The sequence below is a fragment of the Chlamydotis macqueenii genome, chromosome 1, assembly GCF_036417535.1.
Source record: "Chlamydotis macqueenii isolate bChlMac1 chromosome 1, bChlMac1.mat, whole genome shotgun sequence".
NCBI lineage: Eukaryota > Metazoa > Chordata > Aves > Otidiformes > Otididae > Chlamydotis > Chlamydotis macqueenii.
The window spans coordinates 201,000,597-201,019,978 of NC_141556.1; the positions used below are offsets into that span (position 1 = coordinate 201,000,597).

General features: G+C 36.2%; 1 protein-coding gene across 4 annotated transcripts in view; it reads right to left on the reverse strand.

The window, feature by feature from the left end:
- The window catches only part of YAP1 (Yes1 associated transcriptional regulator), a 91,004-nt gene that overhangs the window by 66,876 nt on the left and 4,746 nt on the right, over positions 1–19,382 (reverse strand). The gene's annotated exons all lie outside the window — the stretch shown is intronic.

Here is a 19,382-nt window from a genome sequence, read left to right on the forward strand (position 1 = left end):
TATTCAGGAAAATAAATTGAAATTTTAAATCTCACTCCCATTCGAGTGTTCAAGCTTTCTTTTTTCTTTTGTGTTTTTTTTTTTTAAAAGTGTTGTCTATATTTTAGTAGACTCAGTTCTCCAAAGTGTCTGAACACTAACAGCAACAGTAAATTTATACCTTCAGAGAGAAGAGTTAACATTAAACATTATTCCCATTTATTTTCCATTACTTTTTTATTTCTCTAATAAAACAAATCCAATATTCTGCCTGATTGCTCAAAATAGAAATTAATTTCAGAATCCCATCCCCATTTCACGCAGAAACAATCTTCATTTTCTCCTGCATGGTGTTTACATGACTTCACTGACAGTAAACATTTAGTAAGAATAAGTGTATGTATTGTCAACAGCAAAATTCATGGATTACATTATCTGGCCTTTACCAAGAAAGTCATAGGTGACAGCCATATCTACTGTTTCCAAATTCCCCTGCTGTTGCTGGAAGGTGCATCTGTCTAAAAGAGAACCGCTTGAATTTTTTAGCCAGGCTGGACTTGTTTGTACAGCCTAAAAATCTGATGAACTACTAAAAACAACAGCAGGTTGAACTCCAAGTTGTGCGATTCTGATTTGCAAAAGCAACCAGTGGAAGACTTCTAAGGCTTGCAACATCACAGAAAACTAAGTTATTTAATATGAACTCTGTTTAAATAGCTTAACAGACATAAGATGACTCACAAATACACACAAACAATGGAATTGTGTATATATAATAATTTTTAGAATCGAACATACCACAACTTGGAGCTTTCGCAATCTTAACTGCCAGCTTCCTCTATACCACTGACATATTTGCCCAGCCAATAACTACTGATGGACTCGATCAGAGAGGTCAAAGTCAAACCAAAAATAAAGATGTTGAGCACAGAGGCTTTCCTTACAAGAAGTGGCTGAATTGCCACAACCAATCACAATCCACTGGTTGCCCATGAACAGCATGCTACAAGCACTGATTAAAGAAATTATCCTTTAGACCCTCCTCCTTTTCTTTAAGTAGAAGCCTGACTGTTTGTTCCCAGTGTTTCTCAGAAAGAAGCAAAACATAACCTTGAAATGAAAATGGATTCATCAAACAGAAGCAGATTCAATAAAGAGTTAAAATGCTAGACTTCTGGTAATCAATCTTAATACTATTAATGCCAAATCATTCACTAAAGGAGGAAGTAATCAGTCTCTAAAATCCTGTAAGTTGGCTTCAATTAACTATACAATCAAAAAGCTTGTACCTTGATACAGAGCAGTATTAAAAAAGGAAATTAAAGTTATTAATTTTTACTGTCTCTCTCCTGTTGTTACTGGGTGACAGTACTACCAATGGCATACCTAGTGCCACCAGAATGAAAAATCAGGTCACAACCTAGAGTATAAAGAAAGCACATAACTTACAACTGAGATTTCTTCCCTCTATGATTTTCGTCACACTGGCTAAGCTGCACAGTTACTCTGTGAAGACTATTATAAACACATGAAGTAACTTCAAATACAAGAACTTCCAGAATGAGAACTACAACCTTTAGATCTCAGGCACACCTGATAATTTCTACTTTGAAAGAACAGAAATTTCATGCTATACAAAGTCCTTGACTGGATTTACATAAAGTGTCTAACACTGCTATGTATTTCATTCCAAGGATATGTCAATCATTGAAATTCTATATTGAACACTGAGAATTTTAATGGCATATATTTCTTAAAATGTGTTTGTGTGTTATAATTCTGACTTCTGATTAGAATAAAGCCATACACCTTTTGATTTACGTATCTGATTGTGTATATATATATACACGGGCAAATAAAAGGCTCACAGGTGAGTTTAATGCATCTTTCTATAATTAATACATACGCTGAAAATATTTTTTCTATCATTGTATAGTAGGAAAGTTAATTAAAGCATTCAAAGTTTAGTTTAGTTTTAAACAGCACAGCAGTTAAACCAAGCTGGTCAACTGGAAGAACAAGTCATAAATCAAAAAGGAGCTGTGTGTAGCAAGGAACAACCTCATTTTTTATTCTGGTGCTTGAGATAAACCATAACTGCAGTAACTATTTACATAAGGAATAGAGAAGAGGAGATTAAAAAAAAAAAGTGCACTGACCTTTAGAAAGCTTATAAAATACCACAGTTTTTTCATACTTTTAAATTTCTAGTAGAATATCTGAAGACAGACAATGGTACGGGCTTGAATTCTTTGTTAGTACCAACTCCTCCAAGAATAAACCATGACAAATTCCTTTCCTAGCAGATCTGCACCTATCCCCATATCAGCTCCTGTTGGTCAGACACTCACTATTCTTCATCATCCTGCGTTTGCCTATGACAAACAAAACAGCCTGAGCGAAAAACACAGCACAAAACAAGCCTATCCCTCCTCTTAAGCTTCTATATCAAGCCTACTTTGGCTACAGGAAATGAAGTGGTAGCATGCTAGCTAGGTCACTGAAAAGCACAGTACCACATATTGTTGAGGCATACAATTATTTCAAACTGTCATTACCTTAAACTAACCTAAATAATTAGCTGATTTATTGCTTTTATAGAACAACTTTGCTTTAAAACAAGGAGAAATGAAGAAATGCCAATTCTGCATTATTTTTCAGTTCCTTTATTTCAGTGTCCCTATTATAAGCCCTCTCTCCCATTACCTGCTGTATGAATTTGTACTTTGCTCTACACTTCAATTTTGCTGGCAGCCGTGCCTCAAGAAGGTGCAAGCTGTTCAACACCAACACCACCACCACCCAAAAAAAAAAAAAAAAAACACCTCTAAAAAAGCAAAACTGTGGTGTGGATACAGTTATGAACAAAATCATGTGATTACCCTTTTCTTAATAAAGCTTGCACTTTTTGTGATTTATTCTACTGATGTAAATCATCAAAACATCAGAGATTTTTCCTTGCCCAGGTGTACTTAGAAAACTTCTGAGGACAAACAAGTACTTACTCTGATTTTACCTGGATCAGTAATAGTCAGTCACAACAGACCTACCACTTAAGAGTTGTGCTGCGTAAGTACACTAGTTTCAGTGTACTCATCCCACTTAAAAATAGACTGCACTTTAGATCTAAATCACCCTGCTCCTGTAAAAGCGATTATTTTCTTTTTTTTTTTTTTAGCATGTTTTCAAATTATTACTGAGAATGGTTTCGTGAGAATATTAAGTCACTCGTACGTCAGTCCTAAGTTGAGCTCAGTATGTTTTTCTTACAGCAACTTTGGAATACCAGGTGTAAAAAATTTACACAGTTAAACTAAAATTAATACTCTGATCCCTCATTAAGAGTTGTCTATACTGAGATATTGATTTCGTGCAGATTTTAAATCCTGTTAGAGGCCTGAATAGGCTGAAACACTGTAGAGTGCTTGTAGGCTTAAAAATTAAACACACATATGAAGCGACAAAAATACAAGCTGTCTTCCTCCCAAACGCTCTTCTCAAAATGCACAGTATTTCAAACTTTCCAGTTTAGCTACAGGTTTTTCACTCTGCTAAATTACAAAGGGAAAAAAAAAAAAAGATTCTATATGAAGTTAACAAAATGTGGTTCCAAAACAGCTTTGCTAGCATATTATCCATGACAGCATAACACTTCATACTGTCTGACAGCTCAATTCAATGTCCAAGGTATTTTTTTATCTTTAAAAAAAAAAAAAAAAGCCAAACCAAGAAACCCCAAACCTCACAACCAAATTCAAACAAAAAACGTCCAAAAAACCCAAAACTAAACTACACCCACAAAAAACAACCCCAAGAAAACCAACCACAAAACCACCACACACGCACACAGACACACCTTGCTGACTTCAGCTGAATTTAGTTCACACATCAAATTTGTAACTGCAGCAAAGCTCAGTTTACACATACTGTTAGAACTTTTTAAAACCAAGCTCAGACCACAGAGTATCAGCTAAAGAACGCATACCCAACCACAGCTAAGTATTATACTCACCCAGCACCAGAGTACGCCTTTCTTCTGTCTTTTTAATTTCCAGTTCTAAGTAATTCAGATGTGTATTGGTGGGATTGGAAGAACCACTGTGTCACCCTAGTTCGGTTTCTATGCAACAGGAAAGTGGTAACTCTACACAGATGTCTGCAATAAAACTTCTTCAATTTCAGTTTACAAGCCAGGCAAACAGCAACACTTTTTAATATCTTTTTTTTTCCTCTATATGGCTCATTAAGAACTGCTTTCCTCCATTATTTTATTTGCTGGTTTTGACGTTCATATTAAGCTACATATTAATCCATGATTTTATTTACTAAAGAACAAACAAAAAACCCCAACAACCACCACCCTCCCCAAAAACCTGATCCAAACCAATTATTTATTACACCATTTTATCTGTACCATTTCCACTCTCCCCCATTGATGTACTACATATTCCTAGCAGAAGACTTGACATTTTCTGTTAAAAACACTGGAACAGACTATCTTAAACCACATTCCAGATTACTCCATTCAATGAAATCTGTGCTTCTATAAACAGGATGGAAATGCAAATTCCACAACAGAAGAAGTCACCGATCTCATACCTAGAGGAGCTTAAACACGAAGTTTTTGATTTGGTTTTGTTTTTTTAACCAAATAGCTCAAAATATAATTAGAAGAGTGAAATTTTGAAGACTTAAGCAAATTTTCTTGAGGACTGCAGTTGATCAGCTCTCCGAATTTTAGATTAGGAATAGCTAGTGTTGTTGAGCATTGCCATAGGTGTTAGGATGTGGGTGGAGATTAACAGAAAAACCAAGATGACCTCTTTTCTGGAGGTTCACAATAGACTTTGAATTCAAGGAAGACAAAAATAAGTGTTATGTCTTATTACTGGCTTACTCTCAGAATGACTGTTTAATATTCACAATGAATTTGTTTGCAACTAGCAACAGAAGAATACTTAGAAACTTGAGTCAAGAATTAAAAAGTAGTATTTCAATACAGCTCTTAAAAATATTTACATCATCTCTCTTGTAAATGTAGTTTTATCATTTAACTCAGCCATTATAAGGTTGATCAAAATACTATTTGATTAAGTCACAGGATAAAAGAGAACAAAAATAGGCCTCAGTTAAATCTAAAATATATTTATTGCAGACAATACAAATGGATCAAATCCTGTCTGAAGCTGCTCAGTATAAAGCAATGTAGAGTCCATCTATTTGTCCACAGGAAATTATAACAATACGATTTTACATTGTAGAAAATAGTACTGACAGTGATTCTAGAAATACGCAAACTAAAATAAACCCCCCAAAAACCAACCACAACCAACAAGTCCCTCCTCTAAACCCCCAGACTCATTTGGTACGTCCCAAAGAGTAAATCAAAACTGTTCTACTGGCTCCAAAATTGCATTTTATCTTCTAAGAGAATATCACTATAAATGTGGAGGGATAAATAAATAATTTTTTTAAAAATTGATTGCATCATTTACTGCAGTCCTGATAAAAGTCACTAACGCTGTAAAAATTATTTTAAAAGCTCCAAGAACACAAAATATTTTGTTTACAATTTTATTGAATATCCACCAACCATACTTTACAGAGTAGTGGCTTGTTTTGACTAAAAAGTAAAACTGGATTCGTATATTGGAATGACTCCACATGCATCTATCTCTCTAGTGGCATCACAGATTTAAGGCTTAATTTACTCTCATGCAGCATCTCCCTCTGCTTCCTTCTCTAAGCAAATCACACCATGAACTAGGTCAGAGAACTGATATAGCTGAAAAAAATATCATCACAGAAAAAAGAAACTGGTATGGCTCATGACATAACTACATAAGTAACTATGTTAGCACAGCAACAACTATGAAACTATGAGAGGCTGCCTCAAACAAAGCATACAAACAAATCTTGCTTTGACTCTTCAAACCCAACCTATCCTAAGAACATCTTTAATCTTATTATGCTCTGCTGTCTTCCCATGAGTTTCCTTATTCCCATCCCATGTGCCCATGACAAGTTCTCCAACAACTGACCTGCACAGAAAAATTAAGAATAGTTGTAGCAGTAAGAACCAGGGAGTAGGACTCAAAATGACCAAGTACCACTGCTGATGAAACAACCGTATCTGTGTGTGAATGTGGCATTACAGGCCCAGTACTGGAATCAGCTGTGAAGTTAGCGTTGTAAGACTTTTTTTCAAAGACAAAGTATATTAAAAATAAAAGACACGCTTTCCCAATGGAAATATGTTTTTCTCAGTTCTATCTAGTTCTCTCTTCTCTGTTCTATCATATTCAGAAACTCATAATTACAGAACACCAAGAGTACAAATATGGAGGAAGACTTTTAGACAAGCAGCAATTTCTTCTATTTTGAACAGAATTCCCTGCTATTATGACTTAACACACAGCATATAGATCATTTAAGAAGCTATGTCATGTGCTAGCTGAAATGTGATTATTATGTTACACATCCAGTCATCTGTCAGATCTTCAAGCAAGTTAAAAGTAATTGCATAAATATGACCACAACAGCGAGCAATAACCTAGAAAACTGATATATGTCAACCAGGCATTCCAGGAAGGCAAGTCCCTGTATGAACTACTGAACACATAGAAGACTGTGGAGTACAGCATGGTTATTTGGACAACTTATTCAAGGTAAGATGGGACACGGGATGTTACCACATATGACTATCTTATGTATATAAAACAGACTAAGCAAGTTTCTTAATTGTTATTTTCTTTTTTTTTTTTTAATCATAAGAAAATCCTACCTGAAGCATGGAATTTCATTTTTTTTTACCTAATACAGAAACTGCAGCCCATTTAAAAATCATGTGAGCTGGCCATGATGAGCTACACTAGATGTTCTGCTTCTGCAGAGAACCATTTTCTGAAGAAGCATGTTAACAGGAGGAAAGGAAGTTGGGGGATCTCCATCCTTGGAGGTTTTCCAAACTTGGCTAAACAGTCATTTCTGACCTGATTAACATTTAGCAACACTTGTGCTTTCAGCAGAATGCTGGATAGATGACCAACCTTCAATAAATACTAGGTTGGCTAGGTAATCTCCAGCAGCTGTGTTTGTGAACTTTGAAAAAAAACATGTCTAGGTCACCTGGTAAATTAATGGCTCTTCGAATCTTCCAGTAAGCTTAAGATCCTACCAATCCTGAAGCTCCTATGCAGAATTAATCAACCTTCACTGCCAGGAGAAGAAAGCTTCTGTCTGAATCACTGAAGTTCTTTTTAGACTCAGACAACTGTCCCTTATTATCTGATTATTTACTGATTGCCACATTTGAAACAACATATTCAATATGAAAAAAAAAAACTAGTTACAGCTGGTTGACAATCTTAAAAAAAAAAACCTCACAAATCTGGAAAGCCAAATACTTTTCTTTTGCTTACTGAACTGTCGTGATATGTAGACACACTGCACAACACAGAAAAACAGGGTGTAAGCATCTGCTACTGCGATACTAGGAAGTAAGGCACTGTATTGACAGAAGCTATTTTGTAACTAAACTTAAAAGCAAATATGAAATGACAGTTCCAAAGCAAGGTTGAGATCAACATTATTTCAGCATTGCTGGAACTGAGTATATGAAGAAACATAACCTGGCTTCCAAATACTCTGGCACTGCTTGCTTCTCTAATGTTCCATTCAATTAAAAACCTACATACATGTGTAGTATCAGCCACAAGGTAGATATTTTATTCTAGAGACGAATTTCATGTGGATATTTTTTTTCAATGACATACACAGGCATCATTTTATCACACCAGCATACTTATGTTTTGCTGGAGCAGCTCCCAGACACAAGCCGGAAGCAAGTGCAGACGACCTTCCCCTTTCAACGTGAAAGCACCAACAGAAGTATTTGCATCCCAAAGTTCATGCAGAAGACTCATCTTCTGGAGACACAGCAGTCATAGTAGGCATTAAGTTCCAGAAAGCAATGACTAGACAATCTGATTAGGAACAGCAAGTGTTGGGTTTTGGTTTCATTTTGGTTTTCTGGTGGGTTTTTTTTGTTCTGTTTTTTTTTTTGTGTGTGTGTTTTTTTTTTTCCCAGGAAAAAAAAAACAACAAATCAAAACAAAAAGCAGCTGCAGGATAAGGACAAGTCCTGATATGACATGAACAAACAATTACCAGTAAGAAATTTAAAACCAAAACAAAACACAGCACAGGAGGGAGAAATCAGAAGCTTTTGCAACAGTAGTTCTTCTCTGGTCAGCATCCACAGGAGTCTATACACTAGGATCCATGCAAGAAAAAGAGCAGCAGCACCACAAAGTTTCCCAATGACACAAACTTACTCTTGGTCGACTGCTAACTGCAAAGAAGTGGGGAGAAAAAAAAAAAAAAAAAAAAAAAAAAGTATACAGAGCGAAAGGACAAGCAGCAGATGGAATAAATTGGGGGTGGGTTTTTTGGTTGGTTTCTTTTTTTTTTTTTTTGAGTTGTTTCTTTTTTTTAATGAAAGGTTCAGAATGGTAGATGTTGTAAAACATTCTTAACCTTTCATCTAAACAACAACAAAAAGTGGAAAAGGCTTACAGAAGGGCTGCGGGGGTCACTGAGAAAAGTTCCTACCTGAGGAAGACCCAGCAGGTTAGGACTCTTCAAGTTTCAAAAGACATAATTTCCAGAGGAAAAGGTATCGATCCTGGGCAGATCAAACATGCATCAGCTGTTCATCACCACTTCCAAAATAAGAACCAGGCACCACTGAACAAAGCTGATGGGAGCCAAGCTTCAACAGAACAAAGGTGTTTCTTCATGCAGTGGATAGAAGAGACTCCTTGCCAAAGTATGCAGCATATGCTAAAAGTTTCTATGGCCTCAAGGGCAGGCAGCACAAATCTTGGAGGACAGTTGGAAGCTGGGAGAGTTCTCGGAGAGAGTATCACATATGCTTGCCCTGTTCTTAGTCTTTCCAAGAAATTTGCTCACAACAACTACTGGCAACAAGTTACTGATCTGGACAGGCACTTGGTTTAAATCAGTATAGGCAGTTCAAAGAGACGCTGCTAACAAGGTCTCTTACAAGAGCAAAGCTTGCAGGGCTCAGCATTGCTAGGTTTTAAAACTGAACATCTTATCAAGATCAGCAGATGAAGACTTAGGGAGAAGAGTATCACCACTTGTGCCGCACCCCTATTGTCAGTATTCCTGATTTTTATCTCCACTTCAAAACCACATCATCTTGTGAACTTTTTCCTTCACCTAATCATTTTAAGTATATCTTTGATGTATCACACAGAGATATCTATATGAACCAACACAACATCATAATCTGATTCTGCTATTCAGCCTTGCTATGTCCACCAAATTCCAATATTGGTTCAGTAGGATCCACTAGAGAGGTAACAATTAGGAAATCCTGAGCTAATCTAAAATGCTGGGCAGGAGCATGAGCTAAACAGCCTAATATTTGACAAACGTTTTCCCTTCAGTAAAAAATATTGCCTTGAATGGTATGCAAGTGATACACTAACCTAAATGAAAAGCTACCAGTCCCAGTGAAGTGCAAGTGAAAAAGACTGTTTTATGTGACAGCACTAGTTGCTACTGCACTGCAGTTTGTATATGTTCGTTTAATAAAACTTTTTCTTTTTGGACTCATCAGTTTGATAAAGTAATTGCTTACAAGAATTAGCATCTTACTTATTTTTCAGCAGCCTGCAAAACAGACAGATTTTTAGCTGGAAGTCAAGAACTGAACAGCATACTATACAATGAAAGAACATCTGCATCTACTTCTTTTATAGAAGGTGTATCTTGCAGTTCAACTGAACGAAAAGAGACGAAGTATATGCATATCTACCTGCATCTGGTAGGTGGGGTTGGAATATCTTAATCAGCAGTGAGTACGTAACGGTTAGTATTTTAAGCTCTCGTAACTTCCCATCACAACTGCAGGTAAGGACAATACAGATCAAATGTATTTGTCTGTAGAAACTGGACAGAAGCTAGCTATTTCAGCTACTCATGAGGTTAAAGTGTCCTGCATTACGAAAACAGTAAGTTTGCTTACATCTTTCATATAAAGAGCTTTACAAAGTTACAAGGAAATTACGTGCAGATCCTAGCAAAACAAGAAGCATCTGCACCAGAATCTCCTGCATTTCAGATAAATTCCATACAAACAAACTTGTTCTGCGTGCACCAAAAAAAAAAGAGCTCAGTGGCTTCTTGTGAGGATAAACGACTTCTCACCATAAAATTTACTTAAATAAAATGTATCCATTACAAAGGCAGCAAATTTCTCTTTAATGCAACTCCCTGAACCATGTGGAAAGTTAGCCGTTACCTTGGCTTAGAAAGCACTTAAAATCCTCCCCCTTTCGTTTCACGGAGCAAGCATTTGAGATCATTTGAAAAGGGCAAAACTTGGTACAGGCCAGGGTCTACCACTCCAAGAGGATGGCAGAGTAGAGGAATCGATTAAAGTTCACACGCAATCTCAGAGTTGCTCACCATCACAGCATAAACAGGATTCAAGCTGTAGCCCTGAGCAAAAGCCACACAAATAGTTGCACCAGAAGAAAAGTCTCCCTTCTGCTTCCCCCCTCCCTATTCCAAAGCAACCTTAAAAGCAGAAGTTGGACAATGGGTACCACAACTATGGAAACTGAATTAAAATTCATTTTTCCTGGAGACATTACCACGTACAACTGACATTTAATTCATTAAGAAAACAATGAACTGTCCAAGTTCCTCAACAAATCTCTATAATACAAAGCTGATCATGCCAAGACCCATCCAACAGCATAAGAAAAAAAACGGGCACAAATTTGAATTGCAAACTATTTTGTAAAAGAATATAATTAAGACTTCCTTTGACCTTGTTAATAGGGATGCTAAAATGTTAATTTTTAACTAACTGTTTACGCTAAGGTCTGTTTCACATTTTCTCCTCCTTAAGCCTAGCCAGTGACTAAATTACAAGGATATTGTGAAACGTTTTTTCCAGTTATTAGTCATTACGGTAAAAAAAAAAAAAAGACAAAAGAAAAGTGCACAAGCATACAGATCGTAACAGTTCTCCTAATACTACAAATCTGAAAGTTCCTATCCTCTGTCACCCAGTAATTGTTTGGTCACAATACTGTAGGTCTGCTTTAGTTTCAGAATAGAATTCCCGTAAAAAGGGAAAACCTGACAGAGCAGTTACGGAAGTGAACACTTACTTCAGTCCAAATGTTAAACTCAACTCACTGGCTAGAAGAGTTTAGGTGACATACACAGATGGAAATTAAAAGTGCATGTGTTTAGGGACTGAGGGTAAGAAAACAAAACATGGCTCTACACTGATGATAACAAACATATAATTATGTCAACAGCAGCATAACAAAAAGCTCTCAAAAATTTATCCATACATAAACTAGAATGCAGACAGTTTTTAGCTTTGTCAGGCTCATGCATACAAAGCCCTGTAACCATGGAACGTGCTATTAACTATTTTTACTGAAGACTGGAAGTATTTAAAACTGTTTGTTGTTAAACAAGTATAACTCATCCTGACCTGAAGACCAGCACAGAAGTCAATGGACACCTAAACTCCAATTAAAGCACGGTATTACCTTTTTTTCTACAAACATGTTTTTCATATATATATAAAAATGGCCTACAAGGTAGAGCATAGAACATCCTTTCAAGTACTTTCATGTTTTCTTTGCGACAGCCTTTTATATGTTAGGTTACACCTTTTTAAATATATCTCATTTCATATCCTTAACTCATGCAAAGCTGGTTACTCTGACAATGACAAAGGTTTTGTAAATAAAAAAATAAAAATCACTACTGAATTACGTGTGCATTGGATATTTAGGTCTACCAACTGTATTAACTATACCATCAACATAGTTAGTAAATATGGAAAGAACTCTGTTTCTCACCATTCTGAAGAGACTATATAAATGTTGGAACAAAAGTAGCTGCAGAGGAGTTGCCAACCAAGCTTTTCAAATAGGAACAACAAATCAGAAAAAAAAAGATCTTGAAAAGTGAGATCCTATGAGAAAATATACCTGTGAATGAGCTCTGTTTCTTTCCTCTACCCAAATAATTCCATTTTGCCTATACAACCTATGCTTCTTTGCTTTCAGATGTTTTCTTACGTCATAAATGTCTAATTTTACCACATATCCGGAAAAGGCAAAAAGTTTACTGAACATTTCAGTTAAAACAGGTAATTAGAAAGGGAAAGGCATCCTTAAAGCACTAACATTATTTAAATGAACTCATGTAATGCAGACAGACTTCTAACAAAGCTCTCCATAAATCAGAACCCACTGGAGATGAACTAGCAATAGTAAATGACCTTTACTTGACATTCCTATAAAGCAGATCAGCAGAAAAAAAACTGGCTTCACAATCTCAATGTAATAATCAATAACTAAACTTAACCACTAACACTGATCTAAGTTACCAAACAGCATGTCAGACTCAACAAAAAGGATCTGGTCTTTCACTATGACGCAGCAAAGTCTCATTAGTGAAATTAAAGCAAAGTCCAAGACTGTTTTCAAGGCAGCTTTGTTCCCACAGCAACTGGCATGACTGACAGGCAGTATACTGGTAAAAGTCTTACTTTACAAGGCAGCTTTGTATTATTAGCTTGACTTAACCGGCAATTCAGAAAACCTAGCTATACTTGCCTGAAACACTACCTGAAGTAACTTAGTTAAAAGCCAAATAAAACACCAGCATGGTTAATCCCAGAAAAGTAGTACTTCAGGAGACCATGAAACTGTGATGCAGCCAAGTCACGCCTTTCAAATACTCCTGTTCTCCAAATAAAACTCCAGTTTTACTTACCAAAAAATAGCTGTTAAGTACCATTTTCATAATAAAGACAAATTTCCCCCACGCTATAGATTCCTACCTAAATGCTTAACAAAAAAATATAGTTTACCTGGTAAATTTGCCAATACAATCTTATTTCAAAACAAAGTTTAGCAAGTTGTTTCTGAGAGTATGTCCTGCCATTACATGGCATCTATCTGTCAACGTTACAGTACATAGCCTCCTCCCAATAATTTTGTTTCACATTATGCCAACCTCCAGGCTGTCAAATTTCCCTTACAGACAATTCTGTCTTTCTTGGGTCACCTACGTGGTATCCTGACCATGTCCTAGGGGCACCTGCCAGAGGACTGCTACTCACAGAAATCCCCTGTAAATTTCCTACGTTCAATCAAGTGTAATTTTCTTTAGAATTTACAAGAAAAATTGAGTCATTTAAATATTAGGGTTTACATAATCATATGCTGGTTTTTTAAGGGGAAAAACAAACAAACAAACCAACCCCACACCGTAAAAGAGGGGATACTGTTTACACATATAGTGAAACATAGGGAGTTCCATCATTAATGACTTTTACTGCATTAATATGTTTGGACTGTACAAACAATAAATGCAAATATGTTGAAATTCATAAAAATACAAGGACACAAAATTAAGAGAACGGAGTAGCTATCAGTTTCAAAACATTAAACTAAATCTAATTACATCATCTGAATTTGTTCCCAGCTATGAAGATAAACACATGCAGTGGTCTGGCCACATATAAAAAGAAGAGAAACATCTCTAGTTTTGGCTGACAGTTCTCTATTGCTGTTTACCTCATTTTTGGGTTTTTTTCCTTCAGTTGGCCGCAAGGGGAAGTGTGTAGTCTTAATCCAGAGCCTGACAGGAATTGCTTGTAGTTAATATCAGACTCGTTTTAACAGTTAATCCTGTATCTCAACCCCAAGTAACACACCTTGCTCTCCTGGGTGTCATCCAGTAAGTGCTTACGTCTGATACAGGAAAGTGTTTATTTGGGAGCAAGCTAGGAACTCTGCTTTAATTTTACATATGACCCAATTTAGGACCCGCAGTTAAATATTTCAGCATTCCCAGTGCTAATAAGTTACTTTCTCTGGAAGTCTACTGTAAAAATAGATAAACTGAGCAAAAAATCCAGTTTGTTTGCTCTGTGTCAGCTTTTAAAAATTTGCAGCTGTTGTGCCACAATTGCAGAGGGAAACTGAGCAAACTATAAACAGAGGTTTTATATTTGGAATTGTAAAGCTACTGATTTTTTTTCATTTTGAGAAGAGGAAAGACAGTAAGAGATGAATCTTGTAAAAGTAGGTATAATTTTACCCACATATGCCACTGATCAGTTCAACTGCATTTACCCATTAGAAGTATTTTTTGCAAAAACTAGTGGGATAGTAGTGCCTGTATTACTTTCATGAGAACTTTCAAATTAACATCCTCATATTATTTTACTGGTTTCTATCAAGTAGGAATTTCCATGATGTGACTGATGGCTTACAGATTACCCTATGCTACAAACCAGATGACTACTAAAAAAAACACAGCTATAATTCTTTGCCATCTTCAACATACACAAGAAGAAAGGTAGAAGGATAGGAGAGTCCAGAAGACACTCATCTTGATTTATACCAAATCCTTGTTTGTCTTTAGGAGAGGTCAAGACCTGAGAAAACAGAAGTGGTTCCGTAGCGGTGTAACTGCTCCCACAGAGCTTGATGCTACTACTTTTAACTAAATAGTACCTGACAAAACATTTAATAAGCAAAATTGTAGAAGCATCTTTTTTTCAACATGAAATTCTGATTAAACTTGTATCAGAAGCCTCCTCTTATTAGATGAGAGAGATTCTAAGAGCTCTAATTATAAAGGACTAGTACATAAATATCTCTGTCACAATTATAGCTTTCAACATAATACTAAGTTTTCAGACCACATTAAGATAAAACTTACCTCAAATTTGATTCAGGAGATAGGAAAGCATTGCTATAGAACAGTATTACGCATTTAAAGCCTATAAACCAAAGCTACACCACTGTTCTCAACAGCTACTGCTGTATGCCATTGCTTTCTCTCTCCATTGCATTATACTCAGATCCAATTTAGATTTGTAAGAATTACATTTGCATTATATTTTCTACAGCTGGCACGTGCTCCCCTATGGTATTAGAAGCTCTCAGTAGAGGTTTAATTCAGTGCTTTTTAGAGTTTACGGAAAGATTGCAATAGGCAGCAAACCAGGCACTATAAAGCACAAAGATTATTTTTAAGAGAGATATACTGAAAGGAAAAATCTGTGAGAGGAAGAAAGGTACAGATCAACAGCTGATTTTTAAAAAAAAAAGAAAAAAAAGTAAAGAAAAAAGAAAATCCTCAGAGGCAATTTAATTATGAGCTTACAAATAATGGCCACAGATACTATACTTTTTTCCAATTCTATTTTCTTCTGAAGATAATAAATGCCAATATGCTTAAAAATAAAAGGAAAATACATTAATGAAAACCAGAGGGTTTGGTTTTGCTTTACCTGAATTCCCATCTATTAAGCTGGTTTTCAAATAAAATTACCCTGTATGGCAGGGTACTGAATGCATGGATGTAATCATTTGCAATTTTTCTTAAGCAAAACAAAACTAAACACAAGAAAAGCACCACGTGCCACTGCTTTCACTGATGCCCACCCACTAAACTGGCTGCAAGTTCTGTGAATTCAGCGGGCTGAAGATGTACTTTCATTCTCCTCCCAGTTCAGTCTCAATAAGGCAGGTTTGCCCTTATTCTTCCTCTATTCTTTTAAAAGACACAGAAATCTTTAGTAAAATTGTTGCAAATTCAAAGTAGTTTGTATCATTGTTCTTTCATGAGATTCCTCAAGTAAGAGTGAGAAGAAAAGATACACACTTAGCAGTACTCTGTTTTGCAATACAAAAAAAATAAAAAAATCTTCAGTTGCCAAAAACATACCATAGCATGCTTGACTCTAAAAGCATTTCAACTAACCCTTCTTTTCTCCAGCTATGTTCTGAAACTGACACCACTCATCTTCCCCTGCACAAATCTCATGGCATTTTTCTTTTTTAGATCATCAATCTTATCAATATTTTCATAAATAGTCAGAAATAATCAAAAATGAAACTGATCTGACACGTCACAAATAAAATTTAGCAAATGGAACCATCTTCAACTGCTTTTTAGAACAAAGTGTGAAAAAGTGACAAACTCATCAAAAGCAGCAGTTGCAGTTTTGGTTTCCAACAATACAGCTCTTTTAATGACAAACTAGCCTGAACTATAGAACCATAAACACAAGAACTCACATTAACTGATGATTCTGAATAGGCATTTCTCCAGTAAATTAAAGTATTCAATAAAATATGCAACCAAGGCAGCAGTTCTTCCAATAAACTTCATCTGCCCTGGAAGACTAAGATTACTTTGGCGGGGTGAGGAGGAAGGAAGCGGATGATACTGCTGTAGTGGGACGTTCCAGTCAGGGGCAAAAACGGGATGCGAGAGAAATTTAACAGCATTGCTTGGTACTTTTCATGTGTGACAGGCAAAAAAAATTATAAAAAAAAAAAGTATAGCAACAAACTTCCATGTTATCTTAAAACAATGTGGTTTCACAACATCGAAAGCCATACCCCTCTATAGAGCACAAAAGAAATGTGTAATAGCAATCTGTTTTTAAGGTTTCTGCCAGATGGGTAAACACCTCAAACACACCCACAGATACTAACAAAAACCACCTTGGCCTCCTTCAGGAAGTCATTCAACACTTCACAGAAAAAAATAGGAAGTTGTTGATAAACTGCTTGCAAGAACTACTTCCTGTAGGAAAAATAATTACAAGACTTGTTTGCTGGACAGTTAACTTCTCCTTGCACTACAAAATGAGAAATGGTATTACTCAAGCTTTGTAACAAAAGCGTAACACTAAGTTAAAACCATACAAGAATAATTCTAAAATCGAGCAAAACCTTCTTGTTTCTGCGAGTTGTTATCTGCTACTCCCATGGCACATTATCTTTTGCCTAGAGAGCGATCCCCTAGCTTTCTCCGTAGTTCACTGAAATGTCAACCAGCAGCTGGCTGACAGGAAGCGGTTAAAAAGCAATGCAGTTGACATCACCACACAAACCAAGCGAGTCTCTTTTACTGCATGTTTAAGAATGGGCTAAAGCTACCGCTCAGCAATGCTGAGATGACTCAGCCGTGACCACTTACTAACCAGGCAAGTCTTAACTTATGAGTTCTATCTAAGTAGCAGTTCAAGTTAAAAAGTGTGTTAGTTTTACCAGCTGTATAGCAAGCATGTCTTAACTCACTGGCCAAAGTAATCTGCATTTTCACTAATGAAAAATTATACTCAGAGGAGTCCTACTGGTAACAGCGAGATGAACGCTAATGAGTGGAATTGTGGCAAATCATGCACTGGGCATTCATACATAAAAGGGTTTATTTATCTAGACGACAGACTGATTTACAAGAGTAGTTCTGGTTCAGACCCTACACTACCACTCTCATCCTCCTTTAGTACGTATGGATACATGTGTGGTGTGTATATAAAAAAGCTGGCCAAATAACTCTGTGCAGGTATCAATACATAGAGACAAGTATTTTCTCTCCCATACTCACTATTTTTACCTCTTTGCGCAAACTACTGCGCTTGCAGTCTTGACCCATTGATTAGTGGAAGTGACTGTATTCCAGACGGTATTAAGCGCAGTACCCTATTTTATATTATTCTGTTTGCACTGTAGTATATTATGATAACTATAACCATAAGGCTTACTGACATCTGGAAAAAATCTAATACTGTTACCTATTCTGCAAAGATCTTTCTAGAGCCTGATTACCAGACTGTTCATGGAGCAGCTACAGAACAGAGCAAATGGAAACAAAGAGCAACGCAGCCAATCCAACAAAAAAGCTGAATACTTGGAAGAGACACCAAAAATCTGCATATGGTAGAAAGAATCACGTTAAATGTATTTAGTATCAAGAACCTCAGCACACATGCTTCAAGCAAATGCTTAAGGTATAACCAGACAGGATACAAGTTTTAACAGGCTTGCACGTATGAAATAGAACTGATCACTCTGAACACCGAAAAAGAAGTTTCTGAAATACAAACTTGCTACTCAAAAATAATGTTTATGTTTCTTTTGATTTCCTAAACACAGAAAGCAAACATTTTGCTAGTACTTTTTTTGCTAGTGTTTTTTACAGATCTTCACGAACTCCAATGAAGTCATTCCAATGAAGCTGGTGGTTCTCACCTGTAGATAGTATTGAACAGCCTTTTAGGAACTCCAAATGTTCTTCAAAGTGTGAACAGAGCCTGCAGAACTGTCCTCCTTAGACTCGCCCATACCACAGCATCACTCAAGGAAAGCCGAAAGAAAACAGCCCATTAAGCTGTTTAAAATCTCCCAAGGTCAGCATGTGACCCAGCAGGGAGAGGTTCAAAAAGTACAGCCTTTATTTTTCTTCCTAACAACCTGGTTTGTTTCCACTCCTTTCCCCTTCAAGACACATCCTTCACAGCTAGCAGCTCTTTCAATCATTTACTTTGGATGTCTGCTTGAGAACAAACGATCTTGCTCATGCAGATGAGTTTGCCAGACTTGTGTGTACTTTCCAGTCTCAGGCTCTTTATTGTTCTTGCTGAAACCTGATCCTTTGAAATGGATACCAGGACACCAAGAAAGGACAAAAAAAACTTGCAGAAAAAAAGGAAAAGATTTTTTTTTTTTGTGGTAATAATAAAACTCCAGAAAAGCTTTCCGAGAACAAATCTTTCATTCTTATTTCACCTGCATGAGCATAATTTTTTAAAAAAATCAATTATAAGAGCGAAGACATTTTTCATCTCTTAAACTGCTCTGTTTTCTATAAAATTGACAGCATTATCAAAAACAAACACTTGTGACAGTAAAACTTAAAAATCAACTATTTTTCATGGCTCATAAGCTACTCTTTAAGAGCTCTCACTAGCACAGTCAAAACAAAGTTTGCTTTTCATTTCAAAACTCAGTCTTTGCTTTCCTCAAGGACCAATGAGCTACAGTCCTCAAATGGCATAAACTTGGTTAAAAAAAAAAAAAAAAGAAAAAAAAAAAATCTCTTTGTGCCCACTGAAAAGCTCACATTCTAGAATGCACTGATTTGTTAAACTTCACTAAAGAAAATATCACATCTTCAAGATCTATAGCTCATGTTCATTTTCGCATCCCTAGTACGGAATGACTGTTTTCAAAAAGGAACCTTCAGGCTCAAATAGTGTCAGACAACTGCTGTAACCTCTTTTCAGTTAAAAAAAGTGACACCGATTTCTCTGTACGGAAACACCATCGCTATAGGAACAAGAAACAGCTTTAAGAAGTTCTGCAAGTTCCATTTTCCTTGCAGACAATGTAAATTTCTTTTTGAAGCCACAAACTCAACTACTTAAATCAAATGCATGTATTAATGTTTTAGCAAGAAAGGTAAGGATAAAGATGTTTTTCTTGGCTGAAAAAAGTTTTACATAAATAATACGCCGCACTGCC